The sequence below is a fragment of the Nymphalis io genome, chromosome 21 (genome assembly GCF_905147045.1).
Source record: "Nymphalis io chromosome 21, ilAglIoxx1.1, whole genome shotgun sequence".
In the NCBI taxonomy this organism is placed as follows: domain Eukaryota; kingdom Metazoa; phylum Arthropoda; class Insecta; order Lepidoptera; family Nymphalidae; genus Nymphalis; species Nymphalis io.
This window is the reverse complement of record NC_065908.1, coordinates 2372346-2381139: the sequence shown is the minus strand read 5'-3', so window position 1 is coordinate 2381139 and position 8794 is coordinate 2372346. Positions and strand designations below refer to the sequence as shown.

At 33.5% G+C, this 8794-nt stretch overlaps 1 protein-coding gene across 2 annotated transcripts in view; it reads left to right on the top strand.

Annotated features, from left to right (window-relative positions):
* The first annotated feature begins 756 nt into the window (after nucleotides 1–756).
* Nucleotides 757–8794, top strand: part of LOC126776933 (uncharacterized) — a 42063-nt gene continuing 34025 nt past the window's right edge. Inside the window, exon 1 of one of the 2 annotated variants that reach the window (XM_050499801.1) lies at nucleotides 757–897. The gene's annotated coding sequence lies outside the window, so the exon portion shown is untranslated. The remainder of the gene's footprint in view (nucleotides 898–8794) is intronic. The other variant, XM_050499803.1, reaches the window with a different exon arrangement.

The following is an 8794-nucleotide window of genomic DNA, read 5'->3' as shown; positions in this document are numbered from 1 at the left end:
GGTGCATTGGATATGTAAGCGATGGTTGACATTTCTTACAATGCCAATGTCTAAGAGCGTTGGTGACTACTTACCATCAGGTGGCCCATATGCTCGTCCGCCTTCCTATTCTATAAAAAAAAATAAAAAAAACGAAGAAAAGTAAGATATATTAACAGCCTGTAAAAGTTTCATTGCTGGGTCAAAGCCTTGTCTCCTTAGGTTTGTAGTTTATTCCACCACGCTGCTCCATAGCAAGTTGGTGGATACACATGTGACAAAGATCGCCGAGCACTAGATTATATATAAGAACAAATTAAAACTTGAGAAACTTGACCTTGAGCCCGCAATCTTAAGGTAAGATTCATCTATTTTGCCACTGGATTATTGTGAGCTATTTACATTTTAAATAATCGTAATTAATATTTAAATCGTACACGACCAATCGATTATCAAACAGAAGCCAAACAGACAGAAATGTTAAACAAAACTTGTTAGACAAACATCGAATCGAATTACAGTTAATGTAAATGTGACACCTAAACCTCTTTGAAACAATTCCTGGATGCTCTTTCATAAATCGAGTTAAGCCCCGACACGAGATTAACATTTCGCCTCTATTTCAATCTTATAGAGTACAAAATCATTTGTCACAATGATTTATAACTAAAGCAATGAAAATACAACTTTAAATGTTTTAAGTGAAGGTTTATATTTATTTGTTGATAAAATAAGTACATCACAATCAGCTGCTGTAGTCGGCTTACATCTGTCAGTTGTGGCGCGAACTTTGCGCGCGCTTCATGGGCGCTGAGTTAAATTTCCCGCGCTTTTGAATTTTGACGTGCGTTCGGAAATACGTGGAAATAAACACGAAATTGACAAACGAATTTATACATGTATCAGATAAAATAATTGGTAAGTTTATTCAATTAATAAATATAATTATATTTGAAACATAAAACATAAAAATTAAATGGCGTGTTAAAATCTTTTTGTAAATCATTCCACTATTTTTATTTCCTTGAATTTCTATTGATTCTTAACACCAATTTTAAGATTAAAAATGTACTTTGTAGTTAGATTAAAAATATGCTTTGTAGTTCTAGGATAAGGCTGTTAAAACAAGTATAAAAAAATTGAAAACACGCATTAGGTGAAGTGGACCCTGCCTGGCTGGGCTAATGCTACCTCTATTTTGCTTAAAAAATCTTGTAACTGAGTTAGTTAAATATGGATAAAATATTTTTTATTATTAGTGTAGTAATTCTAATAAAAAAAAAGTATATATATTTTGTATACACTGACCATTTTTGAAACAATCTTTTTCACGTCCTGACGTCATTTGTCATTGCTATGACATTTGGTGACCTTTTTGTTATTTTTAAAGTGATTATTGGTATCAACTTAAATTATCAGATATAATAAATGAAAGAAAGGCACTAAATGTAAGACAGAGTTATTATACATTTATGTTATAATTATTATTAATTATTTTGTAATACTATTGTAATCTGTTTGTAAACAAATTAATTGGCTGTATATTGAAAAACCCTTGTCTTTAACAACAACTGAAAAAAATTGACAACTGAATAAAAACGCATTATTTTCTTGACCGTGAACCACAGAAATCTATATGCCCTAATGGCACAACTTAAAAGCATTAATCATATAAAACGAGAACCCATGAATCTTCTTATTAAGGTCAAGGCGGTGATCATATACACTCCATGACGATAATAGGATTGTCACATTGTCATAGTTTATGAATTGAAGCCTTAAAGCGTATATGAAATTTTTATATAATGCATATATTTATAAGTAACTATCTTGATTGTACATATGTAAGACATTCAAATAAATGTTGGACGGACTTATAGTTTGTTAAGCGTCTTCTGTAATTGTTTCCACATTGAATAAATAAACTCACGGAAAAACCGCATATTATTTTTATTGCTTTCAATGATAAAATGGTTCATTAGTTGACAAGGGAATCGAAATTGCGATTCAGTCGCTGCTATTGTTAATGACAATTCAACTAATAAAATAACATATGAATAATATATTATAATTGTATATATTATTTCTGTTATTCATCAAGCAGTTTAAGCTTAAATAGTAACTTGAAAATAAATATATTAAGAAACTGAAATGCGAATTTAATAGCATCAATAAAAAATATTTTACTTTGGTAACATTAAATTTCGAATACCAGTAACTTACTATTTATTTTGTTGCGTTAAATTTGTTATTTCTTAGACGGAGCTCAATACAACGCTCCGCTTTTAAGAGTCAAGTAGATACGTCCCGTGATTTCTTTCTATCATCGCATAGTTTTTCATATCATTATAATAAGAGTAACCGGAAACTTTGACATCTGGTAAGACGAGATAGGGTCAACGTCCCTGTTCGGCTTAGAACTTTACCGAGATGCGCTTACGCAACCATATGAATGCGTTTACTAAGAAAGTGTGATTACATCTTGTTATTGCCGCTTTAACATTGGAATTAAAATTTTATCTGTGTCTATGATTCGTGTCGTGAGAAAAATGTAAACAAACTAAGCAACATGTTAAGAATAATAAATAAACAATAGCATTAAAGATAAGAAAATGCGTAAGTTACAATCCCGTGGGCGCGGGCGCTGTGCTTGGAAATTATTCTACCACGCTGTTCGAGTGCGGGTAGGTGTATATAGATGTAGAAGATTTTAAAACGTCATATGTAGACTTTCCCAAGACGTTTGCATCACCGTAGCAAGAGCTGAATTATGAACAAATTTGAAGCCTGATGCTGTAGAAGCACATGAAAATTCCGTGATGCTTGCTCAGATTTGAATAGTATTTTTGTTAAGATCAATATTATGATGATTATTAATACCACTGAGCCATATTACATTTAAAAAAATCACTGTATTAAAACAAGATTATACTCAACTAATTTGACAAATTCGAAAAATACGAGAAAATACACTATAGCTTGTTCCAATCGAAGTTAAACAAACCTTACATTTAAACATTCCATGCGATTTGCTAATAGCTCTGCTATATTATGTACTACAAACAGTTCTTGATTATATATCTTTTTTTATAATACAACACTATTACTACTACTTATGTCCACTTTAATTTCACTTCTAAAGTTCCGATAACAACAATCCTTGACATTTGAAAATGCCATTTTTTCGCGAATCCATAATGAATATCAAAGATTATTTAAGATCTTGATTAAAGGTATTATGCCAATTTATTGTCAAAGTTATTAATTTGTCCTATTATTATTATTTATTTGTATTTACTGCATTTGTTCTACGAAAGCCGAGATGGCCCAGTGGTATGAACGTAAAAACATTACACGAAAAGCGTTATCGTTAAGATATCACCATATTATATTCGGATATATTTCGTTATAGGAATGACATGGGCACATTTTCTTCTTTTGAAAGAAAACCCTGTCAAAACTGTCATTAAATAGCCTCAATATTAAATCAATTAAATTTTCCGTAACAAAAACACATACGTTACGGTATCTCATTTGTGAAGTTTTATGTTAATTTTAAAACAATAAGTGATGCAACAATGAACCTCATAGAAATCGGTTCAGTGATTCTATTGTTTCCAAATGTATAAACGGTAACTTTGTTTAGGCTTGTTTCCTGTGAAAATACATACGTTTTAATTCAATCTGTGGTAAAATGGTAATCTTCTGACGGTGGAATAGTTATTCTACAACTTTGTAACGTGTTACGGTTCGAATGATGGTTGAGCCAGTGTAATTACAGGCATATAGCATCTTAGATATCGTGGTTGGTGTATGTACGGAAGAAGTAAAAATTGATTTAACATTAATACAGAAATAATACATTTCTTTATCATATTTAAATTCATCCTGCCTTGATTGTTTTTGTCGAAATATTTATAAGGATTATTTAACTCGGGAACAATATTAGCAGCCATCACCTCGAATTATTATAAAAAAATCGTGAAAAAACATAACAAAATAAAAATACACAAACTATAGAATATATGTTCTTATATCTTATTTTCCAAACAATTTTAATTTTTTTTTTCAGATTGAGGGCAAAAAAATGTATGTAGAAATAGTAGAGCGAAATCTAGAGCGTAGAGAATAAAGAATACTTAGATTTTGACACGTCTCAGTCTTTTTAAGTTGTCGTATGTATAATGAATAAAATCTACGTTAAAACTATTAAAATCTACTCCTACTTCCATCAACACAATTGTCAATTATTGTCATATTTGTTGCTTTATAATCATCTATTGTTGTCGCTACTTGTACGATGTTCGGCAACAGCCATTGTTGATTAAATCACCCATTCATCGAATCTTTCGACCGTAAACAAATAACTGTTTAAAATATCTTATAGACATTCGAACAATTTACACTTTAGACTTGTGGATAAAGGATTTATGGAGCTATACGATATCTTAATGTAAAAAATAGTAATATCTGTAATTAATCTTTGGGATATTTACGTAAATTATGGGGATATTGGTAGGTAGGTTGTGCAAAACCGTCTGGATAGGTACCAACCGTCAAACTGCAATAGTTAGTATTCTTGTGTTTTGGTTTGGCTTAAGTGAGCCTATGTAACACTGTGGACTTGAGGATAAAGGATAAACAGAGAACAAGGGAATTAAAGTCTTAGGTTAGTCTAGTCCCAAAGTTAGTGGCGCATTGGTGATGAAAGAAATAGTTACAGCGTCAATGTTGACCACTTACCAGCAGGTGGCTTATTTGCCTGACAGCCTATATAATATTTATTTAATATTAAAAACAATAATTATCTTAATACAGTAATTATCGTAAAAGTGTATATTAAATACAAGTAATTCTCTTAGTTTACTGTAATTTTTCATTTACTAAGCAAACTTAACAAAAGCATTTTCTCTATTCGTTTATTATTTATATACATATATATAGTTAAATGCAATGCATTTATATATATATGTATATATTGAATGTATATGTATATGTGTGATTATGTACAGACCAACGTAGTTCATTCTTTTTACGTTGGGTTTAATATAGCTTAGACATGCGCAAAGCGCACGGGTAAACATATAATATCCAAATAAAAATTCGCATTATATTTCTTAAGTGTCAAGCAATGTTACCTTACGAAACCTATATAATTTTATTATCACTATAAAAGCGTTAAATAATAGTTATTGCACGCCTCCGTTATGCGTACTCGACGCATGATCGATTTTTTTCTAAAAAACAGGATTCCCTCCATTTCGCCTTAAGAAATCGAAAGTGTTTGAACATGATCGTGTAAAAAACGTACAATGGAATGTTACGACCATTTTAAAACGAGTCACGGAGTTACTCGACCATTTACAACTTTATCATAATGATTATAGCCTTTTTGGTTCGTAACAAAGTGCCCCAGTTGACTTTGTGTTAGGGAGACAAATTGCTGTCGAGGTAGAAGGTTCGTAGAAGGGTTTTCACTTTTTTTTATTATAACTCCTGTTTTACTTTGTTTATTCATCAAGACAAAAGAAAAATAATACAGTTTTCTAGATCGGTTTAATATTAAAATTTACCAGAATTCGGATATACCGTCAGAGTTGCCGTGGTAATTCGTTATTAATGAATAAATACCACAGAATAACGGAACCCTATCGATTTTCCCATAGAGCCCTAGAACGCTATCTTAATATATAAATAACTTGACTACTAATATTTTTTAGTACCTTCGAGAAAAAAATGATTATATTTTCCCTTCAAGAAATGTATTATTTTATAGATAAGCATTGTATCTTTTGTTGTTATCAAGAGATAATAAATGTTTTTATTTTGTTTTTACAACACTACACTATGTATACATTAATTTGTTTATTATACAAAATAATAAGATTCAGTAATGAAATTTATTTAATAATGTAATATTTACTGGTAAAATGGTAATTCGAAAATTCAATCCTTTTTAACTGAACATAGAAGAGCCATTACCATTTTGAAAATAGAATGAAAAAAGTCCACGCTTACAATTTCATAATTTTTACAATTTTTTTTTTTTGGTTGTTATTATTAGGTCTGGAAGGAAGCATCCTTTATCATTTAATTTTTACTTTTAAAAAGAATCATCTAAATATTAAACATTGAATTTCGAATATCATTATTCGTTATCACAAATGCAAGCTGCAAATAGTATTTAATCATTACAAATGCATGAGCGATTCTACATCGTGTCTTATCGGCAAGGGCATTACGACCTTGACTATTGTTACGATAACATACTTAGCACGTGTCTATTTATTAAAATGAATTTACAGCAGCTAATTTTAAAATGTGATCACATAAAATTTTATTAAAATCAAAGCATGTTTTTTAATTGATTTGAGATTTTCAATATAGAGAAAAATCATGGCGTAATCAACGACCACATCGTTGTGGCAAATGAAAGGCAAATACATGCATTTCAAATAAGAACGAATAGGATATGAATGTCGTCATTCATACATACGAACTGGATTGAATTCGAAATTTGTATATAATATGATGTTCGAAATTAGCTTGACAGAATATCGGAAACGACGAGATCTTTTTTATATAAACAAGTAATACATACATAATGTCATATAAAGGTTTCGATGAATAGGTGATCAGTATACTAATATGGATGTATAGGAATGAATAAGAACAAAGTAATAAGTTACGGCTTTATCAAATAAAATATGTCTAGTTTAGCATACGTATCTATAATTCCTCCCAAGCTAAGTGGTTAAAACATCGCAAGAGAACCTACTTGTCTAAGATGAAAATCTTTTACATATGTATCCAGCCCACATTGGAGCATTCGGGGGAATAAGCTACAAATTTACCCCTCGAAGGTAGAGGAGACCTTAGACCAGCAGTGGGATATTTACAGGTGTTACTTTTAATATTGTTTAAAAATGTCTTCACCGTTATCAAGGTTGTTTTTATTTAAAATAGGCGCATTTGCAAATGGGCTAGCATATAGACCTCACCCACCATCATTGATATTAGCACTGTGAGAAATATTAACCATTCCTTAAATCATCAATATGCCACCCAATCTTGGGAACTAAAATTTTTTGTCTTTTAACATCTGAGCTCCTTTTTCCTGTAGTTACACTGGCTCTGTCATGCTTTAAACCGGAACGCAACCATATTAAGTATTGTTCTTTGGTGGTAGAATATGTGATGGGTGGTTTTGTCTAGTCCTTCCACCAAGCAAACAGTTTTAATATATTATATCTATTATATAGAATAAATGTGAAACGATCTGTTAAAAATTATTATACGTGTCCGTTTCACCGTAACAATGTAATCAATTACTCCACATTTCACTTTCGTCAGCTCTCCCGTGACTTGAAATGGACTACGGTAATGAGTTCTGTACCATGACCGCAATTAACGTCACTTTCACTTTAAAACGACATCACTTTTATTATAGATGTACAGACCGTCAACCTTACTAAAATATTTTGTGTTAGCTGTATGCTATGTTAGAGACTATATATATCCTTTTTTTTTCTTTTTTTTTTTTTTATATTCGCCGGGAGGGCAAATGACTCTACTCCACCTGATGGTAAGTGGTAGTAGAGTCCAAACGCGACGACGGCCAGTACAGACGGAAAAACGTTCTGCACTAGCCGCCTTCGCCTTGCCGGCCCGCAAGATGCCTCTTCACGCTTCGTTTGAAGGAACCCGGGTTGTAAGAGGAGGGGAATACGTGAGCTGGTAAGGAATTCCATTTTTTGGAAGTGCGACAAAGAAAGGAGTTGCCAAATTTCTTTGTTCGCGATGGAATTGATGTCACAGTTAGGCGGTGACATCGAGAACCAGCTCGCGTGGACTTAAGAAGGAAGGGGAAAGCAGGAATTAGAGAGAATAATTCCTCAGAGCGCTCGCCGTGATACAGTCGATAGAAAGCGCTCAGTGCTGCTATCTCACGACGCAATTGTAAAGGTTCAAGGGTGTTTGTGACCTTTACGTCGCCAATAATGCGTACGGCACGTCGCTGCAACCGGTCCAAGGCCTCAAGTAGGTACTTAGCGGAGCCATCCCAAAGGTGCGAGCAATATTCCACGCAAGACCGTACCTGTGTTTTGTACAGCAAGCACAGTTGTTGTGGCGTGAAAAAGCGCCGCACCTTGTTCAGAACTCCGAGTTTCCGTGAAGCTGTTTTTATAACAGCCTCGATGTAATCCCTTGGACTAAGGTCGCAGCGAACGTCAATCCCCAGCATGGCGATTTTGCTTTGCATCACCAGCGGAGTACCACAGAGGGAGGGAAGAGGGGAAAATGTTGACTTTTTCGCCGTGAGAGCGCATATCTGTGTTTTCTTGGCATTAAACTCAACAAGATTATCAGAGCCCCATTTGGCGATGAGTTCTAACGTCCTATCGAGTTCAATGACAAGATTCTTCCGCCTCTCCTCAATTTCCTCTCGCCCAGCCACTGCACGTCCGTGGTATCCACCATGCACTGTACTATCGTCTGCATAGCAATGTATGTTCCCAAGAGAGAGCATATCATTGATATGCAAAAGAAAGAGTGTGGGAGATAGCACAGATCCCTGGGGGACCCCAGCATTCACTACATAGAATTGTGAAGCGCAACCATCAACTAAAACACGAAGGCTACGCTTGTGTAGGAAGCTGGCAATCCAGGTGCATAGCTGAGCAGGCAGACCATATGCCGGCAGCTTGGAGAGAAGACTTCTGTGCCAGACCCTGTCGAAAGTCTTGGAGATATCGAGGCTGACAGCCAACGATTCTCCATGCTTGTCGATAGCTTCACCCCAGAGGTGCGTTAC